The following is a 15,551-nucleotide window of genomic DNA, read 5'->3' on the forward strand; positions in this document are numbered from 1 at the left end:
TTCTGGGATTGTGGCTTTGTTTCCAGGAGATGGGAAAGGGCTGGAGATGGCCCTTCTGTTGTCACCTCAGGTGTCACCTCTGTTCTGCACATATGGATTAAGAACACAGAGAAGCAGCAGCTGTAAAGACTTTGGACGTTTTCCCTGGTAATGGCTTTGAACGGCTCCTTTCAGATGTGTCCTCTCAATGTGTTTTATATTTAACTCTGTGTTAAAGGTGAGATTGCTGTTTAAATGACACAGTTAAATGAGTAAGTTACAAATACTGAAGTGTAAGCAAAAACTGAACTAAATTTTAAAATTACAAAGAGCTCTTGATTCTGTCTTCCACAAAATCGAATTGACATTTCTCTGGTCCTGATCTTGTTGACTACAGGAACATGAAAAACCAGAAAAGAACACGATGAAAGCTACAAAGCAGTATGAGTAACACAGAGCTGAACTGTGAGCACAGATGGAGCATGGGATGGTAGGAGGAATATGGGAAGTGCTGTTGGAGGCCCAGCTGGAGGCTGATGCAGAGCCAGGGGTGCAATTGGGTACAGGCACACCCAACTGCAGAGGGGAAGAAGAGAGGTTCATGCCCAATGTGCAGCCCTTATTAAAGCCCTACCCCATTTAGGATGGTACATTATGCTTAGACTGTACTTCTCTACCCCACTCCTCACCCCCTCAAAAAAAAGACATCCAAGACAAAGGTATCTGAACAGAACTGGCTTTGTCTCTGGGGAGTGTTAGGCTAAGGTCACTCTTCAGTCTGCCCCACATTGCCCCACCAGGCAAATTCTGCCTGGTTTGTACTTTTCTTCACCCAATTTGGGCTTGTTTAATCCCATTTTTAGAAGGGTGGAACATGGGCATTCAAACACTTGAGACAGGGAAGTCCCCCCGTCAAAGGCAGAATAGCAATGTTTGAGTAGTTTGAGGAGCAAGTTCCATCATCAACAACAGCATCTCTAGCTCTGGTACCCTGTTTGAGTACCCCCAGGCTTCTGTTCTTTGATAAATGATTGCAATAGTCCTCTGTAAATGGTAAAGTGAATTTAAAAGTACTCAAAAGTACTCAAACAGATGGCTGAAGCACTCTGAACTTTAAGGCCAATCCTTTTGAACAAATTTTGTGCTGCAAGAGGTGGCACCTTGCTGGTTTTAAGACAATCACAGCTCCACTTGTGACAGCCTAAAGCAGCCCCTTGCAGCTGCAAAGACCAGCTCCAGGTGAGATCTGTAGCCTTCACCTGCTTTTAAAGGTTTGCTGGACTGGCAAGAAGCAATGGTGATGCAAGCAGCAGATGGGACAGGACTGTTCCCTGGGATACCACTGCAGGTATAAGGGATTCAATGGGAAAATCACATTAAGTGTGGGTACTTTTCTAGCCTTAAAGTTCAGTGAAGCTCTGCAGAAGTGCCTTTGGATATGAGCAGCCGGTTTTCTGGTTTGTGTGTGGCTGCCCTGATCTGGGCAGTGCAATGTGTAAAGCAGGTGATTTAATGAACTAATTTGCCTTTCAGCTGTAGGAAATTGCATGGATTTAACACTGCCAGAAAGCAGCAGCTGGCTAATAAAGCCCTTTTTTTTTGTTTTTGTGTTTTTTTCCCCAAGCAGAAGTGGGGCAGCACAGGGTGCTGGCAGGAGGGCAGGAGCATAGACAGGGAGGTTGCTGTGGTTCTCCTGGGGAGAACTGTGGTTCCTTTGCTGACTTGGCCACTGGGTTGGAGCAGCCCCAGGAGTGCCTGGTGTGGCCCTGAGCAGTGTGGTGCAGGCTGGGGATGAGGCCTTCTCATCCCAGCTGTGCAGGGCTTGTTACACCTGCAGGAATGAGCCTGGTCTCCTGGACAGTTTAACATGAAGTCACCTCAGGAGACTCCTGTGTTGGAAGGTGCTCTGCAAATCCCATAGTGATCCTGCCATGACATGCTTGATCTCCTCCTGAAGTGACACTTTCTAGGCTCAATTCTAAAAATACATTTCCAGGTTTGCAATATAAATCTACCCTCATGCCTACAGCTACTTGCATGCTGTCTTTCAGCCTGGATTAGGCCTGGTTGCTGTTGAATTAGACCAGATTTCGTGGTCCTTGTCTTGGCTCATCCCTTTCTGTAAAAACACTGGTAGAGCTCATCTATTTTTAATTGTAGCACTTGGCTTTAACATAAGGGCTGTGATCATCCTAGAAATGCAGTTTCTAAGGCTCTTTTGTGACTGTGGCAGATCACTTTTACCTGCAGTGTTGTGCATACTGTAAAGAAGATCTAGGAAAGCATCTCTGCAGGAGCTGTGATGGTTCCTGTGACTTGGACCAGGAATCCTTGGCAAGTGTCGCCTCTGCAGGGCCAGCAGCAGTCCTGCCCCTCCCCAGGTGCTGCTTTCAGGCCAGCAGGAGGAGCTCAGTCTCCCATTTCCTCCTGGAGAACAGCTTTACATCACTGTGCTGTTGGGAGGCAGTATCATCCTCCTCCTATATTCCAGTGGGGAAACACCAATGGGTGCTACTGCAGCAAGAGCAGCCAGCACCTTCAGCTCTGGTTCTCGGTCCAGTTCCATATCTGAAAGCAAAAGGGGGCAGATTTAAAGAGCAGAAAAAATGGGCTTTTATTCCCTCAAGCCTTAGGTGCCTCTGTGAGAGCAGCCATGCCAAACCCAGCCTCTGGGAACCACAGCAGGACCTGTGGCCTCGGATGCACATGAGGCTGGGATCAGTGCAGCCTTAGGGAATGGCATTAGCTGTAAACCCCAGTGCCTGAATCTTTATGTTTCTGCCTTGGACCCTCCTGAGATGCTGCTGCCTATCCTCCCTGTGCCTCCCAGCCCTGGCAATACAGCCCATTCCTCAGTCACAGTGATCAGGTGCCTGCAGAAGCAGGTCCTGTTTGCCTTGCCCAGCACAAGCCCTTGTGGGATCAGGAATGCATCGCCTGGGGCTGCATTCCTCGAGGCTAAGCTTCAGGGAAGATGAGTAACCAGAGGCAAAGTGCCAGCTCTGGCAGGCAGGAGCTCGCTGCCCACTCGCTGCCACTCTTGGGTTTGTTGCTATTGTGCCCAGCTCCCAGTCCTTGTCCTACTGTCCGTCTTGCAGGGCTGGCAGGAGGGGATAGGAACCAGCACCAGCATCACTGTTTACTGGCTGTGGTGTTTGCCTGGCTCTGCTGGTGAGGATATGTTTGTGATAGCAGCGAAGCACCAGCAAATCCTGGGTTCTGCCAGTCCTGCAGAGAGCCCATTGCTCCCGTGCAGGGGGCTGAGATATTTCATGGGAGTACAAATGACCTCAAGATAACTCCAAGAAGGACTTTCCTGGTGCAAAGAAAACTTCTCTGCAATTTGGCAATACCTGCAATATTGTAATGTTTTTATTTTGATTTTGGACCACTAAACAGCTCTGAGGCAGGAGTAAATAATTAATCTGCTCTGACTTCCTTCCTCTGCCTTGTCTACATCTGTAGTACCAGCTCTGTGCTGAGATTGCCATTGGAGATCTGCTGCCTTCCATAAAAACAATGAGAGTGGAGTTCTTTGGAGTTTAAACACATGCCAGGCTGGTCTATTTTTCCTTTTTGTAGTGGAAAGGTCTCCTGAAAAGCCTTCCCCTTTTCCAGCTCTGGCATGGCACATGGACTCCTGAGGATACCCTGTGAGTGCTGCACGGAGCGTGAGCAGCACAGAGAGAGGAAGGAGGACATGATAGTTCATGTTGTCAGTCAGATTTAAGTGTGGTTAAATATAGTTAAACCAGTGGGAAAAACTCCTTTATGTCTGTTTTCTTTGCTACTCACTCCCAAAATTACCTGTCTGCTTATTTATACAATTGTCTTGACCCTTATATTTGTTTCTGTTTCAACACCCCCTGAAGAAAAAAATTAATTTCACTTTTCTCTGCAAATATTTATCTGAAAGTTTCTAAGTCGTGTTCCTTGTGATTATGCCTTTTCTTAAGTGATTCTATTAAAATATGTGAATTTTAATGCATTGGACTATGTTGGTTGGACCCAGGACCTGAAAAATGTATTTTGAGAGTGTTTTTGGTCACCTAGTTTTCAGCCTAGATAGGGTTTCCCTTCAGTCTGTCCTGGAAAACGCTGGAAAACAAGCTGGTCAAGGATGAGAGAAGAACAATGGCTTTCCTGGGCTCTTGGGAAACACTCTGGGCTGAAGGGATCCACTTCTTTCCCTGGATCATGCTCAGATTCCAAGTGCCTCCCACTTCCCAGCTCTCTGTAAAATAACTTTTTAATAAAACCATCTTACACTTGGGATCTACCCATCATTCCCTTTGGTTGGCTGCAGTTTCAGAGCTGGATGAACATGTAGCCTTCAGTGCTTCCATATCTACATCTCTCCAAAATAATATTTTTAGCTGATCCCAGAAGATCTGAAACAAAACAAATGCATGCAGCAATATTCTAAACTTGCCTGGATGCAAAGCTAAAAACTGCAGCTTGCTGTCATGCGCTTGATGAAAGGAATTGAGTCAACTCATCCTTTCCAAAAATCCCATGCTTGCTTTTTTTTTTTTTTTTTGCTGTTGTGTGGGAGGAGGAGAGAATTAGTTATTCAGTGGAATGAGGACAATTAAAAGCAAATGCAGCTTCCAGTGATGCCATCATCTGTTCAGTGTGCCCTGAGCAACACAGAGGTAGCCTGGCTTCTTAACTGGCCCCTTTCCCTTCTGTCCTGTGCTTCCCATTGGCACAAGGGTGGCAGTTTCCAAAGTCTCCATAGGACTGTACTGCAGGTGTGCCCATTCTAGCTTTGCCTGGACAATCCCCTGAGTTGTAACCTCAGAGGGGCTGGAAGGCCCTAAACTGCCATAGATTCAGAGGTCATGATTGAGGCAGCTCTCCTGCCCAGCCTGCCTTTCCCTGGAGTGTTGCTCTGTAGTGGGGACATGTCCATGGATCCCAGCCTAGGATGAAGCTGTGGTGTCACCTTTGACCATTGCTGGAGGATGAATGTTGCCTGAGATGGGTCACAGGGATTTGGGCCTCCCCACAGCCTGTGGACACAGTGACCACCTGGACACAGCTGGGCCCAGGCTCTGCACAGCAAAGCTGTTGAAGTAGCTTGCTTCACTTTTGAAGGGGAGCTAAAGCAATCAGCAGGCCTTTAAATGCCACCTAACTACCCAGGGCATGGATGTTTAATACTTTTTCACTTTTAATACATTAAAAGTGGATCCAGAGCAGCTTTCCTGAGGAGGCAGGATCAGCAGTGCCAATGACCTCAGCTTCACCATCGCTCCAGGGGCTTTCAGTGTTACTCAGCAATTTTTGCCAGCGTCACTCGTTATCACTTGGAAATCTCACTCCACCTGTTCTGGAGCAGGAGCAGCAGAAGGTGTGTTCAGGCACCTTTGGGCAATGATGAATCATGCTCATGGCAAAGTCCTTGGCAGTTCCTGGCTGCTGACTGCCAGGGAAAGCTGTCACCAAAGCAGGCTAAATGACTACACAAAAGTGGGGTTTGCCTGGAGCCTGTGCCAGCTCTAAAACCCCCAGACAACAACCCATCCCCTTGGGCCCTACACCAATATTGCCAAATACACATTATTCATACAGCGGAGAGTTTTTCATACTATAGAGGCCTGGGATTAGTGTTCCTCACAACAACATAAATATATTTATAGCCCATGCGTGTCTGCATTTTGTTATACTTTCAACTTTGTAGGCTAATGGTTAATAAAGCCAGGCTCTATTTATGCTTCTGCAGCAAAGAATACGTTGAATAGCATCATGCAAAAAGTTTAGGATCTGCTGACTCCAAACAATCTTTCAGACTGTAATTTAGGGGCTCATTCACAGAATAGAAGGTATAAAAGTGGTAGTCTGAGGTTGGCTTCCCCAGGACACATCCAAGAAAGAGAAGAGCAGCTATAGGAGTCCCCAGGATGGGTCATACTTAATCCACCTTTGCTCTTGATACTCAAAAAAATCAGGGTGTCTGGAGTTCCTGTACTATTTAAAAGGGAAAAAAAAAAACCCAAACAAACAACAACTACCAATAAGAGTTCCCAGGTTACATCAAACAAGTTTTTTGCAAGTTTGAGATGCAAGTTTCTTTGCACCAGCTGGTTTAAAAATATGTTGTTCATCGTGTAACTACAGATCCATGCAATGTCCTCTCCTTCATTTGTCTGCCCTGTGGCAGGGTGGTTCTACCCAAATACTTCTTCCAAGTGTTTAACATCCTTACTCTTTCAAAATCTGCAGTAATGACTCCACCATGTCTCCAGGCAGCCTGGTCCATGGCTCAGTTATAGAACTCATAAACTCAGATCTACTCTAAAACTGTAGAACTCATAAACTTGTATCTACTAAAGTAAACTGAAGAGCAAGTTGGGACCAAATATCTACCTACTGTTTAGGGTTTGCTTTCCTAAAGAAAAAGAAACAACTCAAAGCAAAAGCTTTCATATTCCAGGCACTTCTGCAGAGTTTGGAAATAAAGCAAAAAAGCAACTTCCTGCAAAACGTATCGATTGGCACCTTCCCCTGTGTGACATTGAATAAATTTGTCCAACAAATAGACCTGGAAGGAAAAAAAAAAGGAGGAAAGGTGCCTACAAAGTTGTAAACCCCTGATATTCATTTTATTAAAATTTAATGAGGCTTTATTAATAATGAATGCAGCCAGGAAGATGGGAGAAGAGCAGTGGAATGGCCTTGAGATTCCTCGTTAGCCAGATTTCTCTACAGAACTGGGAAAGAAGAGGGCAGCTGGAAGCAGCAGTCTGCAGCAGGCTTTGTGGACTGCCTAAATTGGTGGAAGAGTATTTTAAGTGGTTTTTTCATTAAAAGCTGAACTGAGGGTGAGTTGTACGCATGTCCTGTAAGGAAAAGATGCTCCTGAACTCCGATGCCTTGAGTATAGCGTGGGGAATTGGGGTCATTTCCTCACTGATGGTGATTTCCTGTGTGAAGTTAACTCTGTCTCCTTGGGTCTCCTATCCCACATGGTATCATCTGCACAGAAATCCAGCTCCTAGCTCTTCAGGAGCTGATCAACCACCGTGGCAGTGGCTGATGTGGCACACAGAGCTGGGGACATGATGGATGTTACACCTTGAGCACAAACAACTGCCCTACCTGTTCAGCTCACAGTAACACGGTCTGCACCCTTTCCTTGGGTGGCTGCGTTACCCTGCACGATTCATGGGGAGATGCAGCACATCCGTGACTTCCCTTTCCCAGTTGCCAGGCCAGCTGCCTTATCAAAGAGAGGAATGGAGCTGATTAGACATGGCCTGTTTTTTTTTCTAAGCCCCTAGCAGTTGCTTTAAGGCTTATGTGGGTCTTTAAGATTAATTAAAGCTGTATTTGGATGTCCCCCTAACTATTGCTAATAGATTCTCTGTCTTGTGGGACTTCTTCTGTTCCCTGGAGTTTGTAGTATCGTTCAACTGACCACAATTTGATCTGCTTCTTGAAGGTTCCAGAGTAAATTTGACTTGACCCTGCTGAGTCTGGATTTCTCTCATCTCTCTTAACTGTTGTTTAAGCTCTTCTCTTCCTCATCTGGCCTGTATTTCCTGTCTCTGGTTCTTACTATGAAGCATGTTAATAAGCATCTGGATGCCATTAACATGTTTTGTGAGAACAGAAGCAGGATAAAAAGTAGAAATTGAAAGCAGAGCCTATGTAGAAGTAAATCTGTGTTCTTTTGTGTTTCCATCAGGAGCAACCTCCCAGAAGAAGATATCTTTGCATCTTTCTCATGCTTGTGAAACAGACCCCTAGGCCTGACTAATCCCAGTCAGGTAGGTATAAAAACACAGTTTGGACAAGTTTGGTTTTTTTTTGTTTTTTTTTTGACAGGAGTTGCTATGTGGCAATAAGAAATGCTTCCAAGGATCCAGGAGGTATTAGAAAGAGCTTGGCTATGGTCATCTCAAACACCCCTGTCCCAGTAAGCATTCCTCTTCTGGAACAAAAAGGGGCAGGACAGAAGAGTGCTGATCACTTTTCCCCCTTACTTTTCAGGGCTGGGTGAATCCACAGAGCATATCTGAGTCTCTTTTGAAAAGTCACCAGCAGATGAAGTAATTTGAGGCCTCACCCACACCACAGTTTATTCAGCCAGCTGCGTAGGTCTCTTAACAGAGGTGCTTTTTAATACAGCATGTCAAGTGCTGAGAAATATCACTTTGATTTTGACATACTCCCCACCAAGGATGATGTGTTTTCTGTTATGTGTTGTTGTCAAGGTGAAGAAATGAATTAGCATGGATTTTTAATTGCTTCAATGTTGAACTCTGATATAAGCTGAAAGGGAAACATCATCCTAGATGAATAAAGATGTGGTGCAAGAGCTGATCACCCTCTGGTGAGAAGCCAAGCTCTCCAAATGCAAGGAGGAGATTTCAGTGTTGATTCTATCTCTAGCTGCATTCAATCAGTTGCTGGCTCCTACAGATGCTTCTGCTGCCGCTAGCAGACACCAGGGAACAAGAAAAGACACGACTGTCTGAAATACAGGTACTCCTCATTTCTGGAAGTCTGGGGAAAGGCTGCCATCTGCTGTAATGCAGAGCGGTTGCTGGAAATACATTTGACTTAAATCAAACCCCAGCAGTAGCTCTGAAGCTGAGATGAGCTCAGGGTATGAGCAAACTGTGCCCTCAAAGACCTGATGATGCTTTTCACACAGATCCCTCTCCTAATAATGGCTGTTACCTAGCATGCCCTTAGAGGAAAAAAAATCTTCCCTGTGGACCTGCTTTAATCCCTGGGATTTCCAGTCAAGGTCAAAGACAGAACTGAGGCACAATTCAGAAAGCTGCTGGCTGGGCCAGCCTGCAGTGAAGGTGCTGCTTCCTCAGTTTAATCTGGCACCCTCATCATTCCACAGCCTCTCAGTTGCAGAGTTTTAAAATGCAGAAAGGTGTGTGGTTTTCCTCTCAGCAGTATGTGTGTGACACCTACACTAGCTACGAGTGAACTTGGCTGTACCCTCTACCCACAGGTCTTGCAACCTAGACAAGAGCAAAGTCTAAAAACATCTACAACTCAGGGCCTTTATCTCTGATCTTTAAAATGAAACTGAGCCCTGTGGTACCTAGAATCAAATTCTTCTCTTTAAAAGTCACTAAGATGCCAGCTCTACTCCCTCAGTACCAACATGGTCCATTTTTTCTGCACTTTTTTCTTTTTTTTTTTCCCAACCATCACTTGCTTTGAAACTACACATTTTGACTCACACGTATTCTCAGAAACAAGAGCTTTTTGCTTGCCTGAGGTGCTGCTTGGACCAGACTGTTTTCCATGACACTTTCCTGAAAGCACCTCACTAGAAATCCTCCTTTTGTAATGTTGGAGTGGCCATTTCTGGATTGAAAGGGAGCAGTGCATATAACAAGCTAGCCTGGAAAGCTGACATAAAGAAAGCCAGAGCTCCTGATGACTCAGGTATTGATGTACTCCATCAGAATAAACAGCTATCTGATAAAATGGACTCACTCCAGATACAGAAGAAAGAGCTTTTAATTTTATGCAGCCTCTTTACTGGAGACCAAGAGAAACCAAGAACTGTATGAAATGCAGCCACATCTGCAACATGTCTAAGGTGCTGAGGAATGACCTGGAGCCAGGAGGAGCTCTGCTACCTGTGCAGACATGGAGGAATACATGCCAGGGCATTCAGGAGCACCAGGAGAGACTTGGCATCCCAGTTTTATGGGTTGTCCTTATGTTATGACAGTGTCTTGATGGCATCTTCTAAGAAACTATCCTGGAAAGAGCCATGTGGGAAGGGGTAGCCCTTGAGGTGGGCCAGTCAGAGGTCTGAACCTGAGTTCCACCAGTTAGCATTTGGTTGACATGATAAAAATAATCTTCAAAATTGTAATCTGTGTTAATTTTGAGAGCCAGTTGCCCTATAAAACTGGCATCCCATTCTGCATGTTCCTAAGCTCCTGTCAAAAGGTTTCTTGTGGCACTGAGCCCCACACTCCACTTAAACAAGGTCTGGAAATATGTTCCCTGCTACTGGCATGAAATATTCAGTCTTAATATCCCTTCACATCACTTGAGACAAGAAGAGCAGAAGCTCTCCATCTGCCTTCTCTGCAGTGTTCATTATTTTACGTATTTCTTTTATATCCCTTGCTTCCTCCAAGTAGAGCTTTTCCTCGAAGGTTGGTTGTTCCTATCATTGCTTAATGCTGCCCTTTTAGAGACAAGATTACCCATACACTCAGGGTTCCTGGGGGACCTGCCCCTCTAATTACATTTAATCACTATTTTCCCTCACATTCCCTATGGATTGCAGTACCTTCTTCAGTTTTTAGCAAGCTGAGCAAAGGTTTTCTATGGAAAAATGAAAGCTAGTGGTACCAAGATCCTGTAAGCAAAGACCTTCTGAAACACTATGACATCTCAAGGAAGGAGGTCAGGTATTCCTAGAGATGACCCAGCTTTTACAACAGTTGGCTGCACGTTATGCCATTGAGCAGTAATAAACATTTCCTTATTTTTTTAATGTCTCTTGTATCTGAGAAAACATTGAGCTACTTTGTTCTTTTTACTGTTTATTTTCTACAGCACAAAACTCACTGTTTCCCATTTCTTTTCCAGGAAGACTCTGCCGAAGACTCCTGAGCTGGCGTGAGTGTAGGAAAAAACCCTGTCATATTTCTGTTGTTTTATAAGAATGCCAGTTTAACTCACATAGATGAAAAAGCAGCAGTAGAAAGATTTTCCTGGCTAAAGCTACTTGGGGTTGGAGTTTTTCCCTGGAAGAGCCTTTGTGGAACTATGTCCTGTGTGCCCAGGGTAAGGGTGTTTGTTGGGCTGCCCTGCAGAGCTGACGTGGCCCTAAGCAATCAGTAGGAAGCACAGATAACTGAAATGCTCTCATAAAAGCAGACTTTGTGGACATAAGCTGTACGTGAGGAGGTAGACTGACAACAGAACAAGTGAACTATGCTTGACTGACTCACAATTTCCTCACCTCACCAGCTCTGCTGGCTGTTCTTACCCACAGAGCGATCCAGACTGCAAACACCACAGTTCACAAGCCCAGCCACACCACGTGCCTTGGGGAGCTTTGTTATACTTTAAAGCAGCCTTTCTTCTCAAAGTCTCCAGAAATCACCCACTGAGTCTCCTACAGTCTGGAGGAGAGGAGGTTTCTCAGGCTGGACTGGTGTTGTCACTGCCACCACGAGGTTTAACAGAAAGGTGACAGTCAGAAAAGGAAGCAGCAGGAGGCAAACTCATGGCTGTCATCCTTTCCTTCTGATCCACAAAGATGATGCAGCTCTAGTTTATTTTTCCCAAGGGGAACAGAGGGCTTTGCTGTTAATACCAAATGCAGCAGAACAGTAACAACATTTAGCTCAGAGATAATGTCAATAAGGTAGAAAATCAAACAGTTTGTTACTTTCCCTGCATGAGCAGATAACATGACTCTTATCAATGCAACTGGAAAACATTAAAGTCATGGGAGGGTGCATAGCTCAAATGTCACTTTGACGTTATGGCTTTCCCCTGCATCTCTGACACAATTAATTACTGGCTTTGAAAGTACCTCTCTGGTGCAAGAGAAACACAGACCCAAGGTTTTCTGGGCTTCCTTGGGCAAATGTCAACTGAGGGGTAAGCCAGGTCTACATAAAGGTCATTTCATGCTAAGCAACTGATGCAAAATTTCTTCTTAAAGCTGCTCTGACCAGTTCACTGAGATGAACCCAGTGGGATAGCTCCCTGACTCAGTGAAGATGCTGCAAGAACAGTGTTGTGAACCTCAACAGCTGAGCACTGAGGTCAGTCCTGCACAGCTGGACTTGGCTCTGGCTCAGTTGCTGACCAGGACTGGACACATTTCAGCAGTGAGTGGATCAACCCATGATTCATAAAAGGGAGGCATGGAAAATTGTATCCATGCTGCAGGACTCACCTTCAGCCTCAGGCTGACTCATAGGACTAAAGAGGGGAAAATTGGTTTACCACTAAGCTTGTAGGAAGGGCTTTCCCCTCAAAACCAGTGTCTGTAGTTAATAATCACATACAGCTGCTTCTCTGCTGGGGATTCCCTTTCCTTTTTCCTTCCACTCTCTTCCCATCCCCTCCCATCTGTTTATTTGCTAGTGGAAAGAGGTTATATAGATACTCTCAGGTCCAATTCCAGAAGGTCAGACTACTTAAAGCAAACTGTGAACTCTGGGCAAATCCAAACTTTCCAACTCAATTGTGAGTGGTTGCAGGAGCCATGGAGACACTCCCAGCCAGCTGGCAGCAATGCTGAGGCAGGAATGTCATCCTCAACCCACACAGCCGAGGATTTTTTTCTGGCTCAAGAGGAAGTAACATAAAGCAGAACCCTGGGGAAGACAGGGCTAACACCACCTCCCTCCTACAGCCTCTACAATTTCCTTACCTTTATCCACGGGACTAAATTCTGCAAACTCAGTCCTTCTGCCGTCTGGATCAATACACAGCAATCAGTTTTACATTATGTTCATGATCTCTTTGCTCACTTTATTGCTGCTGTGTCATATTTTAGAGATTAGGAGTCAGGCAGACTCCAACTAATGTGACCCCCAAGGGGAAAAAAACCCAGAAAAAGCCCAACCCACCATGTTTTGCCCAAGAGGAGTGTCTGAGAACACTGGAGGCTGTAAGGCACAAAGAGATTTCTTTGCTGCGTAGGGGAAAATATGCTATGAAAATATTGTGAGTGACATTTACAGGTTGCTGGAGGGAAATCCCCACTGGCTTCCTAACAAGCATTTAATATTTAACATAGTTGTGTTTTTTGACTGCTTTTGCTGTTCTAGCTTCCTATGAAGTCTTTTTGAGCTGTGCTAATATTAACTCCAGAAAGCCAAGGATGGAATTCTGAAGCATGAGAAGATACATCTTTATTTTCTAAAGCATGTCTATGAAAGGTATAATGGATGGTCACTGACACTGAAGCCCACGGTTATGAAGTAATAATAATATTAAACTAGTCTTTCTTTCTGGTAGTGTCACATTTTTTGCTCTTTAAACTCAGCTTTATAAAGGGTGAGCACTGGTCAGGTCATACACATCTCTCAAGGAAGTCATCAAGGAGTTCCTGATCCTGGTGATACTCATTTGGGATTTACTGGCTGAGTCTGCAGAACAAGTTGTACCGAACCAAACTCTGCCAACCTTGACCACCAAGGAGAGAACAACATCTTCAGCCCAGTCTGTCTGGGGCCAGCACCAGACACAAACACGAGTTATTGAGCTGCAAGCCCAGGCGTGAACCCGTGTAACCCATGGATTTCCACACTCGTGCCCATAGCCACACGCTTATGTTATTAAGTACAGCCGGAATCGCTGTTGTTAATCAATCAGAGGTTCCCTGTGTTTTGTTGACTGGCACAGCGCTACGGCCGAGAATTTAAGCCTGTTTAAGGCACGACCAGGCACGAGGCTGCTACTGCTTCAGTGCCACCTAACGCACCCCTCTATTCCAGCAGCCTCTGAGGCCTGAGGGAGAACTGCAGCCTAAAATATAAATCTGAGTCAAACCGGCTGCGGAGCACCCGCGGAGGAGTTCGGTGACGAGGGTTCCCAAATGCCGGCACCGCAAGCGCCCACGGGACCGACACCACTACCCCACCGCGGGTGGCAGCGCGGCCCTTTCCGCCGGCCTCGGCCGCGGCTCCTCCCCCGGGCGGTGGCAGAGGCGGGGCCTGGTTCCTCCCGCCGCCGCCCGGGCCCTTCCTGCGCCGCCCTGCGCGGGGGCACCGACGTGTCGCCGCGGAGGAGCCGCGCTAGGCCGCGCATCCCGCCCGGCGCCTCAGGTACAGCGCGGGGGGCCCGCCCGCCGCCAGCCCCGCCGCCTCCCGCCCCCGCCCGCCGCCGGGGTTCCCCCGGGGAGCGGCCGGGAAAGTTTAATTTCCCCGGGTGCCCTTTGTGTGGGCGGCCCAGGCGGCCTGGGCCGGGCGGCGGAGCGGAGGGACGCGAGGGGAGGTGGGAAGGGGGGAGGCTGCCCGCGGCCCGCTTTCCCTCCTTCCCTGCAATTCCCCGTTCCGAATTTCCATGGTAACCCCCGGTGGGCAGCGGGCGGTGCCCGGCGGGAGGCGCGGGGAGGGCGCGGAGGTGTCGGCGTGAGGCTGGGCCTCCCTCATGCGGTCACTGTCCCGCAGGTCCCCGGCAGCATTCCCGACGATGCCACGGGGAGAGATATGACGACGGTCTCCGGGAGATACTCCTGGCGTGTTCTCCATAAGGTATGGCCGGCTGGGGGCTAACGTCTAGAGCAAGTATTTAGTGTTTTCCTCCGGCGCATGGCAGCCAGGATAGACTGGGATGTGGAGCGCTAAAAGGGCTTGTTGGTTCCATAAGCCGTGTAGGAATGCGATGGTTCCTGGGTTTGTAGATGATCCTAAAATTGTGTGATGGGGAGATTAATTTCTTGCATTTCTTTACTGTAATTTTTCAAAGACGGTATGTGATGTTGAGAGAAATACACATATGGGGGTATAAAATACCAACCTTCTGCAATCCCAGCAGAAACTTTCCCCTTCTGACTGTCCAGTTTAGGCCTTAGTATGTTGCTAAGTCCCTTTTTCTTCTCCATTATTCTTATAATGTCTAAATACTTAGGATTTCTGTTACAGAACACAGAGTTATCACAATCCAGCATAAAAAAATATAGAATGCCTATTTTAAAGTTCATCAAAGTAATTACTGGGCTACAGATTTGCTTTTTTGTTGTTTTGTTTTGGGTTTTTTTTTTTTTTTCGTTTCTAGCATAGGTGGTGTATTGACTTTCCTGTCTTACCTGTACTGATGAAGTCCTGAATAAGAAGTCCTATGGACTTGTACAGCTGTTGCTGTGCAACCCTGCAAGAAATTGCTCTCTTACTCAAAAAACCCAACTGCAGTATGTTAATTGTTGTAGTGGCTGCAGTAATTACTGTTGTGACATGAGAGTCAGTGTGACTCTTTGACAGACTGTAGTGCAGACAAAAGGTCTTGAAATGCTTTGGGCATTAGGTTGGTGTATCTGTTGGGTAGGAGAACAGTGCCTAAAATGGGTGATAGATAGGAGATCCACGGCTGTTCATGCAAAAGTCACTGGGCAGCCTCACCAGTGAGGCCGGAAGGTTGCACGATGAGAAGCATCTCTACCTCTCCTATCCCATTTGCCAGTAACAAGATCTGTCCCAAGTGTCCCTCTGTCTTCAGCACCATCTTTCTCTGTAGTGGGAGTCTGGCGTGTGTGCAGGAATCTTGCCTTGTTGACGAGCACAAACTTCATGGGAGGAGAAGGAGATGCACATTTCCAGTGTTGAACAGAGATATTGTTTGCCTGGAAAATGTCAGGCGCCGCTAGAAATGAGTGGAGAAAGCAGACTGCAGGCTTCTCTTTGGCAGTTTGAGCAGGAAGAGATTGGGAAATGGAATCATGATCATGTAGGTGTTGTTTCTTCTTTTGGGGCAGCAGCTCTGTGAAGAAGCCACTTCTGCTTTCCTTCTCCAGAGTTTGGGGAACATGAGGAGCTGAGGAAAAGAGAAGGCCCATGAACATCATATTGTCCTTCCAGTTGAGAGGCTCACAGTTTCTCTTCGGTTTC

At 46.5% G+C, this 15,551-nt stretch overlaps 1 protein-coding gene across 1 annotated transcript in view; it reads left to right on the plus strand.

Annotated features, from left to right (window-relative positions):
* Positions 1–13,682: 13,682 nt before the first annotated feature.
* Positions 13,683–15,551, plus strand: part of VPS54 (VPS54 subunit of GARP complex) — a 48,417-nt gene continuing 46,548 nt past the window's right edge. Inside the window, exons 1-2 of the mRNA XM_066546353.1 lie at positions 13,683–13,772; positions 14,118–14,201. The gene's annotated coding sequence lies outside the window, so the exon portion shown is untranslated. The remainder of the gene's footprint in view (positions 13,773–14,117; positions 14,202–15,551) is intronic.

Source organism: Molothrus aeneus, chromosome 3 (genome assembly GCF_037042795.1).
Source record: "Molothrus aeneus isolate 106 chromosome 3, BPBGC_Maene_1.0, whole genome shotgun sequence".
Classification (NCBI taxonomy): domain Eukaryota; kingdom Metazoa; phylum Chordata; class Aves; order Passeriformes; family Icteridae; genus Molothrus; species Molothrus aeneus.